The sequence below is a fragment of the Myodes glareolus genome, chromosome 22 (genome assembly GCF_982192425.1).
Source record: "Myodes glareolus chromosome 22, mMyoGla1.1, whole genome shotgun sequence".
Classification (NCBI taxonomy): Eukaryota; Metazoa; Chordata; class Mammalia; order Rodentia; family Cricetidae; genus Myodes; species Myodes glareolus.
In genome coordinates, this window is record NC_142047.1 from 53,409,057 (window position 1) to 53,426,912 (window position 17,856).

Here is a 17,856-nt window from a genome sequence, read left to right on the forward strand (position 1 = left end):
GGCCCCGGGTGGGCATGGGGGCGGGCTGGCGTGCAGGAGCGCAGGCCAGTGCGGCGGCAGGCTATTGTGGCGCCACAGCGACAAGCCGCCTCCCTCTATGGCCATACCACCCTGAACGCTACCGATCTCGTCTGATCTGGGAGGCTAAGCAGGGTCGGGCCTGGTTAGTACTTGGATGGGAGACCGCCTGGAAATACCGGGTGCTGTAGGCTTTTTTTTTTTCTTTTCTCTTTTTTCTTCTCCCCTTTTGGCCCCTTTGGCCTTCGCGACCGCGGGCCGCGCGCGGGCCGAGGGCCAGCCCGGACCAGGACAACACCAGGACAATCCGCACCCCGGAAAGAGGGCCCACCTCTCACAAGGTTCCAATCCACCCACCGGTCAGCGCCCTCAGGCACGAGGGGAAACACCCGAGTGGGGAAGGAATGCCAGGACCCCTGAAGGAAGCTAAGACTCGCACGGGAGAGGCTGTTTCGAGTGGCGTGCAGCCCAGGCTAGCCTTGAACCCTGTTCGAGTGAGATCCTGGGCCAGCCACCATCCCCCTTGGCTCCCCAGCTCCTCAGTAGCACGGCCAGGCCAGGCCGGCAGGTAGGAGCCTGGGATAGCAGCCCCGCACAGCACAGCACTGTGTATGGATTCAGAAACAGATCGCCACGCCCCCTCCACGCAAACCACCGGGTGGAAGACCAAGCAGGCTCCACCCACCCACTCCCCTGGGGATGGGGTGTACGCCCACCTGCGTGCCTGTGTGCCTGCTTGCCTGTCTGTAATTTGCAATGTGCGTGCTTGTGCGAGTAGCCCCATGTGGGTGCACGTGTGTCCGTGTAGACCACATTAGGCGCCTTTGTGTGTGTTTGTCTGTGTGTTGTGCGTGCATGCTTGTTCGTATTTGTGTCTGGGGTTTTGCCTGCTTTTGTATCTGTCTGTTGGGGAGTGTGTGCATCCTTGCATGATGTGTGTGTGTGCGTGCGTGTGTGTGTTCGTTCGCTTGCTGTGCGTGCATGCTTGTGTGAATGTGTGTCCGTCTGCAGGCTCCGATCGCTTGCGTGCGTACACGCGTGCGCGAGTGTGCGTGTGCGCGACTGTGCCTGCCCCTGCGGGCACCGTCCACGAGCAGAGAACAAGTTCCAAGTTCCCTGGGCCCCACCGGTCGGCCCAGGAGCATATTCCACGCTGGATAGCCTGCCTTTCTCTCTTCTCCTCCACCGGCAGAAGGGCGGGCGGCCCGCTTCACAGGGAGGCATCTTCAATGGGGGACTGGATGGCCCCGCTGGCTGGTGATAGGGGATAGGGCTGGGACTGGGGGTGGGGGTGGGGGTGGGCATGGGGCAGAACTGGAATCTTGGGAGCTGGCATTCCAAGTTCCAAAGAGAGAACCAAGGTTTCTCCTGAGCACGAGAAAGCACACAGGCGCCCAGGCACATAGTCTCTCTAACCCAATCCCAGTCTTTGGGATTTCTAGATTCTCCAGAAGGAGGGGGATACGCTGTGGAGAGGAGGAAGAGGAGCAGGAGGAGAAGGAAGGGGAAGGTCGAGGAGGAGGAGAAGGAAGGCGGAGGTCTAGGAGAAGGAGGAGGAGGAGGAGAAGGAAACTACAGTTCCCCGTTCCCCGATGATGAGAGACCAGCGCCTTGCCACTACCAGACCCGTCGAGGCACCACCTTACCATAGGTAGGGCACCAGCAAGACAGTGTCTACCCCTGTCTGGAAGGACGACCCAAGCGATCCGACCGCTTTGCCTGAGCCTCTCTGGGCGCTTTCCCCGGCGAACTCCTCATGCCACCAACCCATGCCACCCCACCCCAGCCCCACCCCACACCCACCATCACCCCTACCCTCAACCCGGGCGCCCATCTCCCCACGCAACCCCCACGCCTCCTCCAGAGGGGCATACAAGTGGCCTGCGGGAAGACAAAGCAGGGCACTTCTCACCTGTCCAAAGGCAAGGAGCTGGTTGGCTACCTGGCAACAGTTCCCAGGTGGAGGGAGAGTCGGGGTCCAAAGCCGACCCTTGCCCCGGGAGGCCCTGAGGCCCTGTCAAAGCCGGCACCCGTGGATTCCCCACCGAGGGAGGCCGAGGGCGGGCCAGCTTGCGGCCAGCTAACCTGCCAGGGACACGGTTGGGGCGCGGTGAGGGTGCCCGATGAGAAACGGGAGACAAAGGAGACAAGGTCGGTGGGTAGTGCTGGCGACTGCTCCCGGCTCCGGAGCCTGGCTCCGGGCCGGGGCAGAGGGCTGAGGAAGGAGGGCCTAGCTGGCAGGCTGGTTGGCTGGCTGGCTGGCGGGCGGGTTGGAGGGGCTCGTCCGTCTGTCCGTCCGTCCGTCCGGACTCGGTGTCGGACTCCGGAGGGCGTGGGGGCGTGGGGACGGGCGGGCTGGCGTGCAGGAGCGCAGGCCAGTGCTGCAGCAGGCTCTTGTGGCGCCACAGCGACATCCCGCCTCCGTCTATGGCCACCTGTGTAAGAGCTGAGTTAACTGACCGACTTTAAAGCAGGTGTAGTCCCAGCACAGAGAAGCCTGGACAAGGAGTAGGAAAACTTTCCTCTTTTGACCGCAGCTCACATTAGAAATAAGTAGTGAGGAAATCGATTTGAGATGATTCATAAATGTCCTGACTGGCCATTTCTCGCAACCACAGATCAGGAAATCAAGACTCTGGATAAAAAAAAAAAAAAACCTGAACTTGTCATGAACCCAAATTACAGTAGTTTTACTAGTTTGACAAAAGTAGAACTGGATGAATGGTGTGGGCCTAACGGAAAGAAGGCTGAAGATGGACAACATGAGAGAAAATGTGCGGCGAATGTTTGATGTGCTCTAACACAAATTCCTAGTCTCTGCATCACGTGGCCATAAAACCTGTTTTAACTTTTTAAAAATATGGTGGGGATAATAATCACATTTCCATGATCTATTCCCTGCCTCTAAGCCCTTCCAGAGACTCTTTGTTGTTTTCTATTTCATGGCCTCTTTTTGCTTTAGCAACAGTTACTGTTTGCATGTGGCCTATATTTGGCTGCAGGACTTCCCGGCTATGAAGGGAAGGGTTGGCTGCACTGGTCAGTGACTGTGTTATGGAATACACGCACATGGGACACAGTGACTTAGAAGAGGAACAAGAAGTGCTCTGAGAGATTGAAAGACTTTCTACTAAAGTACAAATTTCCCAGACTACAGCCCTGGATGTTCCTGGGGTGGAAGGGCAGACCTAGGAAGGCCTGTGCAGCCTTGGTCATTTGCTCTCCGCTTTTGCAAAAGGGAGCTGCTTGTGTCCTGAGGCCCAGCCAGGTAATACTAGCTGAGAGATTCTGGGCAAGCCTAGCATTCAGGAGCACTAGTGGGAGGTAGACAGTATGTTTTCCCAGGGTTCTCCTCTGATGCAGCTATAGTGAGTCATGAGGTAGACCAGAAGCCATGCCATTGTGAACGGGACGCATTGCCTTCTGCATGGGAGAAGTAAGTTGGCTGAGCTGTCAGATCTGCTGGGAAGTGAATGGACCATGAAAAACACTGGTTCTGTTGTCCCGTGGGTTGATCTAGGCAGTGGCCCTTCTCCTCTAAGCCTCCCCGAGTTGTATGTTACCAAGGAATGGGTGACTCTGCAGTCCTGGGTTTGGTAGATGTGGTACAGGCATGGTACCATGGTACAGACTAGAAAAACTGAAGGTCAGCATTCCATTCCCTTCCATTACATTCAATTTTATGTGATTACTTTAATTAATAGTTTAGAAACTACTAGAAGTAAGGTAATGGGCATCATCCTTCAGAAATACTTGATTGGAATGCTTTTAACTTTTCTCTACCACCATCCACATTAGCATGATTCAGGGAAATTCGAGTCCTGAGAACACAAGGAATTTCTGAGCTGCAGAGGTTCCTCGGGTGTTCGTGGCATTGGGCAGGTGGATAGGGCAGAATTCACATCTTCTGCCGTAATCCATGTGGCAGGAAGCAGGCATTATTCTGCAGCAGTGTTTGTGTGTGGGCATCAGTCAGAGTGCTTTCGCCCGAAACCACAGGGAGAATGACGAGGTGCATATACGTAGCCAATCTTTCTGATCACCTCCATTTCCAGAGAGCTCTAGAGCGTGGGGCCTCTGTTTGGAAGAAAGATCACCAGTAGCTGGAGGATGATAAATACAGCAGTGTCGGGGTGACCTTGAGTTATCTCTATGGGAGTTGTGAAATCTGTGTTGTTAGTCTGCACATGTACATTTATAAGTAACATAGGTGAAGCTCACATTTTTCCCGGTTGAGTTTCCTTATGTCTTTTGATGAAGGTCTGACTATTAGTTTTGTGCTTTTGTTCTTGGCCTTTTCTCACTATTCCCTTATTCTTTCACAAATATCATACTCGTTCTTCAATGTAGGTTAGTGTTAAGTACAAAAGACACATTATGTCGATGTCTGTACTAGTTTTCCTTAATTCTATTGAGAATTCTGTCTTTCCATATGGTGCATAGCTTTGGAATTAGTTTTCCTGTTATAATTTGTTGGGAATTTCCTTTGGATTATATTGAATTTATGCTGTAAATTAAACATACCCAACATCTTTTTGTTGCAGTTGAAAATATATAATTTTAATTGTGTTGTTTGCAAAAGTATAAAAGGATAAAAGATACTATTCTTTATTATCTTTGTCTAGCAAACTACAGTAAATGTGTGAAACTGAAAGTGATTTGAAATGATGTACAACACATAGGAAGAGGACTGCAGTAATTTAGTGACAAAGAATGCATTGCTGTGTTCACAGAAAAGGTATCCTACTAAGTATAATTTAATTGAGAAAGCAGAAAGAGTGAAAGTAAAAGATGCTCCAGAATTTCACAATGGATATGGATGTGACGTGGGATTGTGTAGCGGCATGCAAAATAATTTCTGATAGCGGTAGGTTGGGGTTTTCCACAGATACCAACCAAAATTATTTGAAGATGTTGAATTATGATAGTTGATATAAAATCACACTTATTTAGTGTATGTAGTCTGATGCATGTGGACATATTACCTACATCCAAACAACCTTATTATGGCAAGAAAGAGAAAAGAATGTTTTCCAGACATTCTCTTTCTATTCATGTGTTATGTGTGTCTACAATACACAGATTCTCAAATAATGACAGAATCACCATAGATACCAGCAGCTTTCTCAGTATATTTTCTGTAAAAATAAAATTAGTATTAAGAAGTATTATTATTATCATATTCATGGGAGTTATAATCATGGAGACCTAAATATGAAAATAATCTAAATTTTTCTTTCTGCGGACAAGGTTGGAACCTCAAAAGAATATAGCGCTAGATGAATGAGGATGGAATCAGTGGTTAAAGGATTATACACTCAGAAAGGACTCTCCCAGTCAGTGTTGTATTGGTCTGAAAGAGCATGTATTTACACTTTAGGTTCTGTTAACCCACTTCTTTTTCTGATCTGTATTTCTGATTTTAATTTTTACTGATCTCTCATTTGTCAGATGGGTTCAAGAGCTCCAGCCCTCTTGTCTAAACTACAGGTAGCAATAGAAAATGAAGGGCAGAAAGAACATGGAATCTAGTGAAAGCAATCACCTTCAGAGGGCTTTTCTAAAGTCCATTTACTTGCTATATGGATAAGAACAATTAAATACCAATTTTTTTATAATAGGAATTGTTATAGAGTTGAGACACAAATCTGCTATTATTCTCAGAATTTCCTCAGAGTTTGTTGTTAAGTACCCCCTTTTTGTTTTCGATTTTGTTGATTTGTGTATTGTCTCTCCAACTTTTAGTTAGTTTGGATAAGGGTTTATCTATTTTGTTGATTTTTCTCAAAGAACCAATTCTTTGTTTTATTACTTCTTTGGATTGTTTTCTTTCTTTCTACTTTGTTGATTTCATTCCTCAATTTGGTTATTTCCTGCCATCTACTCCTCTTAGGAGTGCCTGCTTCTTTTTGTTCTAGAGCTTTCAGGTGTGCTGCTAAGTCATCCATGTGGGATCTCTCCACACTTTTCCTAAAGGCACTTAGCACTATGAACTTTCCTCTTAGTGAGCTCTCATTATGTCCCATAAGTCTGGGATGCTGTGCATCATTTTTATTGAATTTCAGGCAGTCTTAGCCATTTACACAATAACTGACTTAGCAAGCTGTGTCATGTATATACATACAGATGAGTGTGTGTGTGTGTGTGTGTGTGTGTGTGTGTGTACAGAACCAGATCAGGCTCCAAGAGTATCAGAAAAAAAATATTTATTTATTTTTAAAACATTAACTCATTGATTGGAAGAATTTTTCAAAGGACAGGCAGTTCTGTACTTTTCACTTACATAAGGTTTTTAAAACCAGGACAGTGCATTCAAGCAGACTGAACTGGCTGGGTACTATTTAGCTACATCAGTGCTCTCAGTGGGATAATGAAAACCTGAAGGCAACTAAGAAACAATGAGGGGTAGGTATGAAGGTCGGCGGAATATTTTGAGCAAGATAGTTTAATATTAAATTCAAGAATTAATGAATTTATAAAGCTTCCAAGAACGTGTCAGCTGAGGATATCGGCTATGACCCCTGGATAAAAATGCATATATAAAGGTTTTGAGTGCCTGAGTTCAGCTGAGTCCAGGAGCATGTTCTAGAGGGGAAGGATCTTGGTGTAGACTGCAGCAGTTCACACCCTATGGCTTCTGATCCCTTTGGGGTCATGTAACCCTATCACAGGAGTTGTGTATCAGAAATTTACATAATGATTTATAACTATCAAAATACAGTTATGAAGTAGCAACTAAAATGATTTTAGAGTTGGGGGCCACCACAGCCTGAAGAACTGTACTGAAGGGTCACAGCATTAGGAAGGCTGAGAACCACAGCTCTAGAGGGACAGGTAGAGCCTCCTAATTAATCTTTTCTGACTTCCTTCCACATGAAGTGTTCTCCCGTGAGGGTCTTAGCAAATTCCATCTCTTGTGCTAAATTGTGTTGTCTCATGTTGTTTAAAAATATTATTTGTGGCTGTAGGTTTTTCGCAGAAGCTAATTGTTCAGTCATAACCTTGCAGCGCTGACCTCTCAAACAGACTCCAGTGAGTAGTGCTGGTACCAGCTGCCAGCCCCTCAGGAGCCAAGGAAACCCACGTGGAATCCTCATTGGTTTACAGGTGGCTGTAGATGTTCACTCTGCTGTTTCCAGTGTCTAATACCACTGTATCAACTCAAAGCTCATAGCTTTTAAAGATCAAGCTCTTTTTCTCCATTTCTGCAAACATGATTTAATTGAGTAAAAAGCAATCATGACTTTGGCAACAACCGATGTTCCACGTGGAAACTAACTTGTCACATCTTCATTTCATTCAAAAAATGTAAAGAAATTTAGCTTTAAATTTCATTAGTTTTTTCTTTGAATTTTAAATGTTGTGATGAGTGTTTATTAAGCAATCCCCCTTGTCGGGTGTATAATTACTAAATGTCTTATCACACGTGGTTGTTCTGCAGGTACAGCCACATCTCAGGAGTTCTAATCCCTAACAGTGTGAAGCATGGAGATCTCAGAAACAACGTTTTAGTCAGTGTGATGTACATAATGGGTCAGCAGCAAACACAGACAAGTATGTAAATAGATATTGATGGCTGGTACATTAGCTGGGACCTAGGGACAAACAGTCCATTGCTTCTGTAATCAATAAGCCTTTGACACTGCAAAACTACCACAAAAGGAGTCTTTCTGCCCAAAGTAGGCAGCATCAAAGAGATGGTCAGCTGTCTTTTCAAAGGAGAAACACTGTTCATCAATATACCCTCCATCTTGGCCAGCTGAACTTGGTAATAACCAGGACTAAACCCTGTGTCAGAGAAGATGGTCAGAAGGGTCTCAAACAAAAGTAGCAGATATTTCAACACCAGAAGATAATTCAACACCATCTTGCCATCTGGCAAGATGGATGGTTATCAGTGCAGCCTCATAGCCAATGACACGCTGGACCTATCAAGGACATGGAGCCTTCCAGTTGTATCAGATGCTGTGCCACAAGGAACTTGGAGAACTTCTTTTTTATTCTCAAGGAGCTAAAACTAGAAACAATTAGGTTCTTCTAGCCAAGGAAACCTTGTGCTAATCATGCACAAACCAGTTCTGTCAACACCTTAGTGTGATGAAGCTCACCCTCCCCAATATGTATAGCCAGTTAGTGGTTGATGTGGGCAGGAAAGGACAATTTCTTCACTGGTGTAAGCGCTGATAAGGTGTCTGAGAATAACCTCCCTCAGTCCTGATATGTTAAACATTCTTTAAGTTATACAAAAACCAAAAAACCAGAAAGAAATAGAGAAGGACTAGTTGGGAAGAGGAAGGGAATGAGTAGATGTAAAGTGGACAAGAGAAGGCAATAGGGGGTGATATGACCAAAACACATTATGTATGTATGTGCGTACACACACACACATACATAGATAGATAGATAGATAGATAGATAGATAGATAGATAGATAGATGTATATATATATGCATCGCAATAAAACCATGTTATGCATGATTAATATGTCAAAAAAACATTTTTTAAAATACAGTCAGGGCTCATGAGGTTGACCTCAGACCTCAACACACATGGAGGGGCACCCACATGCACACACATAAACAAATAGAAATAGAAACTGTATGACAGATACAGTGAAATGGTATGTGCATTATAAAAAAATTCAGTCCAGAAAGAGATATTCCAAACCTGTCCTCCTGGTTCCTACATGGTCTAGTGTATGTTTTGGTCCTAGGAGTGAGTCCAGACTTCAGGGATCTTTATCACAACATTGTTCTACCTTTGCTATACTATAAGTTGATCAGCCAATGATGTGGGATTCTCCTCTGTATGGCTGTGAATACCATTGGTTAATAAAGAAACTATCTTCAGCCTTCATCGGACAGAATATGGGAGAAAGACGGTAGAGGCAGAGAGAAGCCATGTAGCCCTGCCAGAGACAGATGCTAGAACTTTACCTGATAAGCCACAGCCTCGTGGTGATACACCAATTAATGGAGATGGGTTAAATTAATATGTAAGAGCTAGCCAATGAGAAACTAGAGCTAATAGGCCTAACAGTGTTTTAAATAGTACAGTTTCTTGTGTGGCTATTTTGGGTCTGAGCTGCCGGGTAGCCGGGAACAAGCAAGCAACATCTTACTACAAAGCAAGGGTGAAAAAAAAATCCAGTGCAATGTTGTACGGTGGGGAATCAAACCCCCACAGCAGTGTGTGTGTGTGTGTGTGTGTGTGTGTGTGTGTGTGTGTGTATGTGTGTGTGTGTGTGTGTGTGTGTTGATGGATATCAAACTCAGGCCCCATGCACATTAGGCAAGCACTCTACCACTGAGCTACACCCCCAGCCCTACTCTCTGGAAACTGTTACTGTGAAAGTAGCATAGGGAATGGGTTAGGAAATCCAGACCCCGGGTCACCATGGCATCTTGGTTTTGCCAAAGCCCAGGTTTCCCTTAGGATAAGATTCAGGATGTGGACAAAAGCCGTTTTCTAGTTTTTGTCCTCTAACAACTGCTTGATTTTCAATTCTCACTCTGGGAATTTACTAGAACACCTGGCCACATTACAACACCCAGGTCTCTTATTGGTCACACCTTACGTTCTGTCCAGATCAGTCCTCACAGCAATGCACTTTACGTGGATAGAAACTCCCATCTCTGTTTGCCAACCTGGAGCTTTCCCTCCATCATATCTCATATGTCATTAGGTCGGAGAGCAGAATCACGTGCCTCCTGTCAATGTTCAAGCTGTTACTGAGCATGGTGTCCTGGATCTCACTGATGGTGGTCGTCTGGGCAGCATGGATGTACAGCTGGAGAACCTCACTGTCTCGGCCTTCAGCTGCAAGGCTCCCGGAGCAGCTGTGGCTATCTGCAGACTTCGGCGACAATGGCTTTCTTCCTTTGCTTCCTTGTGACTTTTAAAGAATTCATTCTAGTTACGTTTATGCCAAGTTCTCTACACCACAATATAGATTTTATTCCTGTTCCTGTGTATGTTTGTTTGCCTACATGAGTGTATGTCACCTGTATGGGATACACGTGAAACCAAAAGAGGATGTTGGATACCCTGGAATTGGAGTTGTAAGGTATCGTACCTGGGTACCAGAGCAGAACTTTGGTCTCCTGGGTAGGCCCACAATTTTGATCGGTAGTCTTAAGATCAAAAGAACAAAGCACTAACTTCCACTCTTGTTTCCCTGCCATCCAAGGCCAGCACAGGCACTCTCCATAAGTCATGTGACCGTGGCTGCAGTCTGATCCACAGTCAAGGCCCTGTCACTTTCTCAATGCTCTTGAAAGGAAACTCAGTTCTTAGTATCAAAAGAGACTCTTTACATCCCCTAGGAGAGTTTTTTCATTTTGCCATTCCCCAGGTGGACACGTTCAGCATTGCCATCCCTCTCTAGATATACTCAGATAACAGGATTGATGCAAGAAGGAGAAACAGGGAGCACACAAGGAAAAGACCAGGACCAAATACAGTACACTGCATTGTTAGGTCAACTAGCAGTCATGAGTACTTTACTAGATCATACTCAGTGAAGCCTGTAACAGGTCTTTCAAAGCTCTCACTGAGGCTAGGTAGTTTCAGGAGACCCCAGACATCCATTCCGTCAGTGAGAAAACTTTACAAAAAAATTTCCTGACAGAGGGCACCCTTCCTCATCTCTGGATGTGAAAAACATTTGTTGACGTTCTGTTCCCAAAGGAACCCACTCCTTGTGCATTTGACTTCCCTCTGTGCATCTTCAGCTATACCCCTGACCTCTCATGACCTCTATCATGTTCCATCTTCACAGTAACAATGGCCTCTTTACCCAGGTCTTTTGGGCTAATCTGACCAACCTGGAGGAAGCAAGTAGGCTTCTAAGCACTCTACATGTTCACAGTTGCTGGTCTTCAGCTAGGAGGAGCTATTTTTCCTTTAATGTTCTTTCTTTCACAAGACTTAGAGAAAGGAAAACTGATTTTGACCCCCAAAACAATATGATGTTCTCTAGTTCTCCTAATCTCAGATCTCTTGAAAATCTAAATGAATCACTACAGAATTGCAGAGAATGGCTATAAACTTAATAGGAGAAATATGAGTCAGGGCATTTTGGACAAGGGATAGTGACACCAAAGTGATAAACTGTCTACTGAGGAGTTACTGCTCAATATTGCTAGCTCCTTTAATATTTTCTCTTTCATGTTATTGGTGACCACAAAAGAACTACATGTTTCATTTTTACTATATCAAGTTTTGACTTTAGCAACTTTCTAAAAATCCAAACACTGATTAACACAGCAAACCTACCCTCTGAACACCACACATTGCAGAGTTTACCAATCATAGGCATTAATGAGCACAAGAATCACTGGTCCTTTAGACACAACCCAGAGAGCAGCTGCGTGATGGCCTTGGAAGTGTATGTGAAGTCTTTTATGAGAGACACACCAGGGAGATATGTATGCCATTCCTGGAAATTAGAACATCATCGAGTCCATTTCAGTGCCTAGCTCCCCAATGCTCTATCCACTGCAGGTCCTGGGTCCAACTGTGTCCTAGAGGAAGAGGCACAGAACAGGATATAATGCACCAAATAAAAAGTCCCTCAAAAATGTTGGGGACAGACTTCTGTGTATTGCCACTTAAAATGAAATATATGAATTCTGCTGGGTTTAAGATGGAAACAGCCAGGCCTTGGTTGTATCCCAGGGAAAGGCCAACACAGCTTAGAATAAGTAAGAAAAGGAGAGTGAGATGGTCAGAGGGTCGCAAAGCATGACTAAATTCTCTGAGGTCAGTGCATGTGTACTGGGGTGATGTCCACTGTATGAAGTAGTTCAAAGTGACCTATTCTTACTGTGTACTGGACCCTGACATTCATAACATGAGTTTCCTTATGGGAAGAAGACATTCAGGAGATTTCATTGCAAGTCCTTCCATGTATAAGAGCATCTAGCCTACAGTCCCATTGGAGACTATAGAGTCCAAGCACAAAGCTATTCTAAGCCTGGAAATTATGCTGGGGCAGTGTGCATGTTAGACTTTGTTATCAGACTGACAAAACTAGAACCACCTGGGAAGAAGGACTCACAATGAGGAGTTATTTTGATCAGGTTTACTCTGGCCATGTCTGTAGGTTTTATAGATTGTTCATTGAGATGGGCAGAATCATTTCATTGACTGGGACTGAGCTGTGTAATAGTGAAGGAACCTGGAGAATGAGCAGAGCAGGCAGGCAGCCTGGGTCATTCAGTCTCTGCTCCTGACTGTGGATGCGATGTGACTTGCTGGTGACGTTTCTGCTTTCACTTCCCCAAGATTGACTATAACCTGGGACTCTGGGCTAAAATCAGTTCTTCCCTAAGTTGTAGAACATGTGAACTCAATGTAATGAAGATCCTAAGACATCACTTTGGGACTCTGGGGTTGCCACAATTCAGGAAAGTGTGAAAGTAAATAGTATGTTAACCACAGCATATCAGTACCCCAAGTGCTCCTGCTTGCCCTGACCGCACACCGTGTTTCTCCATATTACAAGACAAATTGACACCCATTGACACACACTACGTCACCCTGTCCAGAAATAGCTCCAGATACTGTCTTGCCATAACAAGTACTATTATAATTCTTTCTAGATACTAAATGAAAGTTTGATTTCATTGGAAGGTATTTTTCTATGGCTTTCCTGATCATTAAAATTTTGAAATATGGGGAGATGGATCTCAAATCACAGCCGTGAAGATGAATCTCAACCTTATGACGCACATCTCCTTAGAGGTCAGGAGAAGCACCTGAAAGGTGAAACTAGAAAAGCACTTTACCTGGCAGGTGTAGTGGGCAGACATATGAATTGACAGTCTGTTTGTTTCTTTCTCTAGTCCAGATAATAATCCTAGGGCTGATGTACACACATCCCTGTAAGGACTTCTTGATTGCCCTCTAACTTCTGAGCTTCCTCAGAAAGACTTCTGGGAACAGAGATTTAACAAACTTCCCACTTCTCAAATCAATAAAAGTAGTTAGAAGGAAAAAGTTACTCTGATGGTGTTTTTATCCACCTAGGTAGGACATGTAACAGCCCCCTCTGAGCAACTTCAAAGGGCTAAGCAAGAAGGACCTCAGGCTGTGCCCAGGAAATCCAATACCACATCAACAAGGATAGCATGTTAGCATGGATTTCTGAGGAAGAGAGTGCAAAAGGCAGAAGTCCAAGGGGGAAACAGCAGCGACACCCATGAAATGCTCTGTTATGTGATTGGCAGTTTAGCCTCTCTGTGTGTCAGTTTCCTCCGGCTTGAGAAAGGAAGGTTGGATGGACCATGGAGATGAGCGCTGCCACCGGGGATACCTTACAGAACCACTTCCTCCATAAGAGGGAAATTTCAGCAACAGAAATGGGAATTCTCAACTGTGGCCCTCACGTTGCTGAAGGAATTATTTTTTGCTGTCTTGTTTTCTGTTTTTACGTCTCCCTCATTCTCTTTCTTTTACTTGCTTGTGTTTATTGATTGTATTATGCATATTAATCCACTGTAAAGAAAGGCAGGGCCCACACAAGACTGATGTGGGATTCCCCTCAGCATGCTTTGAATATATTTTATTACCATTAGTTAATAAAGAAGGGACTTTGACCTATGGTGGGGCAGAACAGAGCTAGGTGGGAAAACTAAACTGAATTGCAAAAAGAAAGAAGGCAGAGTCAGGGAGATGGCATGTAGCTGCCGAAGAAGGACACCAATATCTACTGCTAAGCCACAGCCTCATGGTGATACACAGATTAATAGAAATGGGTTAATTTAAGATATAAGAGCTAGCTAGGAATATGCCTGAGCCATTGACTAAAGAGTATTGTAATTAATATAACTTTTGTGTGATTTATTCAGGTCTTGGCAGCCAGGAACAAAAGAACAGTCTCTGTTTACACAAGACAAACATGCTGTTTCAAGACTCTGAAAATGTTAAATATATCAATACACACTAATTCACAACTCTCGGCATTCAATCCTTCCTGAACATTTTAAACACTGCAAGCCGCAGTATTCTCTCTGGAAAAGCAGGAGTAACAGATAGCTCACATACTTTTAACTGCAGTTAAGTGTTATAATTTAGTGTTCCCACTAAAACACACACCATGCATGGCCCCTCCTTCTTCCTCTGCCTAATGCCTCCTTCCTTGTCTAGGAGGCTGCCTTCTCTCTCCACAGCTCAGTCAGGACAAGCCTAATATGAGGAACAAACTCTCAGCAGTACTCCTCCCCGTACACACACTAATAGATCAGTCACTTCCAGCTCAAATACGCAGAGTTCCAAAGGGCACCCCTCACAGTAATCGATCACCAGTTCTCCTTGGGAAGGACATCAGCTCTCAGCTGAGCCTCACCAACCACAGCTAGGATTTTCACTGGTTCAGTGTAACTTCCTTAATTTGTCTGGGCCATTAATTTCTAAAGGAGAATGGGGAAGGTACTGTGCATAGCTCATAGCTAATCTGGGCCAGCTAGAGACTGAGCTCCAGGAAGCAAGAAGGAAATAGCCACAAAGTGAGAAGGCACTAGTTGTCCTAAAACAGGGTGGTAGTGTTCAAACTTAGGCTTCCTGCCCTCCCTTTCTTTTTTAAAAAATTTTCTATGATTTATTTATCTTTATTTTGTGTGCGTTGGTGTAAAGGTGTCAGATCCCCTGGAACTGGATTTTCAGACAGTTGTGAGCGGCCATGTGGGTGCTGGGAATTGAACCCAGGTCCTCTGGAAGAACAGTCAGTGCTCTTAACTGCTGAGCCTTTTCTCCAGCCCCCCTCCCCCACCTTTCTTCCCTTCTTGCTAATTTCACCCTCTGGCTTCCAAAGGGCTAACAAATGGTGAGAAGATTAGAAAAGGGATGATCTCAGAGAACCTTCCTCCAGTAACTGATGGAAGCAGATGCAGTGACCCACAGCTAAGCACTGGGCTGAACTGGAGTTCAGTTGAAGAGAGTGAGGAGAGATTATATGGACGGGACGGGAGTGTCAAGGTCCTGATGGGAAAACCAGCAGACACACCTGACCCCAGCTCCTGGACTCTCGCCTGGCAGCTGGGGAACCTGTATGGAACTAAACTAGGTGCTCTGAGTGTAGGTGACAGTTGTGGGGTATTGATTGTCTCTTGATGGGGCTCCTAGCAGTAAGACCAGAATTTAACCCAGGTGCATGAAGTTGCTTTTTGGAGCCTATTTCCATTTAATGGGATACTTTAATTAGCCTAGATGCCGGAAAAGGGGGCTTGGTCCTGCCTCGACTTGGTTTGCCAGACTTTTGTTGACTCCCCATGGGAGGTTCTATCCTCTCTGAGGAGTGGATGGGGATTAGGTTGGGGAGAGGTGGGATGGGAATGGGAGATGAGGAGGGAGGGGGAACTGTGGTTGGTACACAAAAAGAAAAAAAATTAAATAAAAAAATATTTAGTTAAAAAAAAAGAAAGGGGGATGAGCCAAATACTTCTCAGGTGTTCTCCCACCTCCACCCTGACACAGGATATGATGTCTTTCTGAGGACCCTAAAACAGTGCTTCTGTTATGGTTATGTTATTGTTCACAGAGACAAGCAGGAGAGATGCCGGGAGCTTGAATTGGTATTCAGGCATTGGTCCCTTTTATGGTGGGCTAAGAGAAAAGCTGTCACCCTTTCCAGTAAAGCAGTAGCCACTACCAGACCCTGGACCCACTCGGTAAGCTGCAAGAGAGGAGATGGCCAGTAGATGGGTGGAGCTGTGCGGAACTGATCCTCACTAGTGCCCTCACTGTAGCAGCCTAATGATGCCATTCAGGTAGACGATGGGCAGGAGGTGAGGCTGCTTCTCCGCCACTGAGAGTGCTGGTCCTGGAGAGTGTCCTGCTCCTTGGCCAGGAGCAAAGGGAACAGCAGATCCTCCATGGCGCCTCCTGCCTCCTTGTCCAGCTGCTGTCATTCACTTGGGCTCAGCAGCAAGCAGGGCCTTCACCTCTCTCAGGACTTGACAATTAACCCAAATTTTTCTTTTCAGGATCCCCTAATTACTCTCTTGCCTCCAGACAGCAAGAAGTAACTTTAAGAACATGATGCCTACATTCTCAAGACGTGGGGTGGTTGGTTTTTGGTTTGGTTTTAATTGGGTTATGGATACTTGCCATTGTTTGGGAGGGTTACAAGTTGTTATTGGTAATGGTCAGGAAAAAAAGCTGAACAAAAAAATTTAGATTCAGGGTTCTTGTTTGAAAAGAGAAATGGGAGATAAAAATATGATAGGCTAAAGGGATAGATTAAATCTACTCTGGAAAGGAAAAGGGCGGTATAGATATAATAGGATAAAAAAAGGTAGATTATTGACTCCACTTTTAAATCATGGAAGCAACTACTAGGTCTAAATATTTTACATAGATATAGATCTTTGTATATTGATACAAATTTGAGATTAATTTTTGTTAGAACATACTGTATATACATTTTTAATCTTGTTCAAGATATTGTACATATACAGCTCAATTAATGCCAATTTCTAGTCCTATTATTACCAACTAATTAGAATACAATGAATGCAAGTTAGTAGTTATTCATTACTATCAAATGTGTAGTCATCAGATGTGGTTTCAAGATCAGACAGAGATACATTTTAGACGCACAGGTTATCTTCACAAACTTCATAAATCTACAGAATCTGGCATTTAAGTTGTTTTAATAACATAAGCTTTGTTCTTTTTTTTATAACAGTAAGATATATCTGCTCCTGGCCACACCAGTCTACTTCAAAGAAGACAATGGACACTGAAGAAGCCCCACAAGGAGTTTACTTTTTTTGTGACAAAAGTTAGCCACTGGGTAAGAAAGTGTTCTTGCCTCAACAGCTGGCAATATGCTGTCCAAATTGGAAAAGCAAGACACACAAAGAAAGGACTGCTGAACCTTTCCAAGATAAGAGTTGGTTGTGGCTTGCTCTTTTCTCTCTCAGATATTTCAGCAGTTCCCCCTTTTATGATTTCAGGTTTTTATTATTTAGACCAATTAAAACTCATGAAACACTTAAGGGTTTCCTTCCTTAGTTGGTTTTCTTGGGAATTGAGGGATTTCATAATTAGGCATCACATTAGTGCAAAATGCTTTAGCAGGGCACAATATCTCACCACAATGATGGGGAAAGGGATTGGAGAAAGACAGATACTTCCCACATGCTTCTCACTAGATTTCATATTTCATGTAGTCAACTCTCAAGAGATGCTAGCTGAGAATGAAACCATTAACACATTACAACTAGATACATACTATTCCAAATACAATATATAGTCAATGGATTGTCCAGCACAACTGGGAAACATTTTATTGATGCTATCTTTTATTTCATTGCTTTCAAACTTCCAGGACTAGTGGATAGTTTCTTAATTCAAACACAAAGTAATTGAGTGAAATATCAGATCATAGTAAAGGGCTAACACAATGAATGAAGCAATGGCCACACTAATGAGTAAGCCTCAGGTCTACAATAAATCATTTCAACAGCTAGGGAACGGTTACTATGAAAAGCTATTTTTTAGATCCCATTTTAGATCAAACTGGTGACTTCAGACTGTGGTGTGTCAGTTTCATGATCATGATTATGGTCTTCTCATGTTGCATCCATGAACTCTCATCAGATACGGTGAGTCCTCAAACCCTGTATAAGACATAGGTAATATTAACCCTCATGAACATCTTTTCACAAAAGAACGAGGGACTCATGAAATCGAACTCATCCTTGAGGACATATGCAGTTATTGATGTGGGAGGGAGACTCGTGTTTTTCATCGATGCAGGAATTTCTAGGGTGTTGAGGAACTGTAAGTGATTTTGGAAACATATCCCCACACCATTTAAATCCATTATTT

General features: G+C 44.4%; 1 long non-coding RNA gene and 1 pseudogene across 3 annotated transcripts; both read left to right on the forward strand.

Annotated features, from left to right (window-relative positions):
• Positions 1-93: 93 nt before the first annotated feature.
• LOC146890209 (5S ribosomal RNA) lies at positions 94-212 on the forward strand (annotated as a pseudogene).
• Positions 213-1,321: 1,109 nt separating this feature from the next.
• On the forward strand, positions 1,322-17,021 carry LOC146890208 (uncharacterized). 3 transcript variants are annotated; one of them, XR_015736032.1, is made up of 3 exons: positions 1,322-1,669; positions 15,560-15,689; positions 16,709-17,021. It is a non-coding gene; the product is annotated as an uncharacterized LOC146890208 (long non-coding RNA). The 3 variants fall into 3 exon arrangements; XR_015736030.1 differs by lacking the exons at positions 15,560-15,689; positions 16,709-17,021 and adding exons at positions 7,460-7,576; positions 9,704-9,983; XR_015736031.1 differs by lacking the exons at positions 15,560-15,689; positions 16,709-17,021 and adding an exon at positions 9,704-9,983.
• Positions 17,022-17,856: the final 835 nt, after the last annotated feature.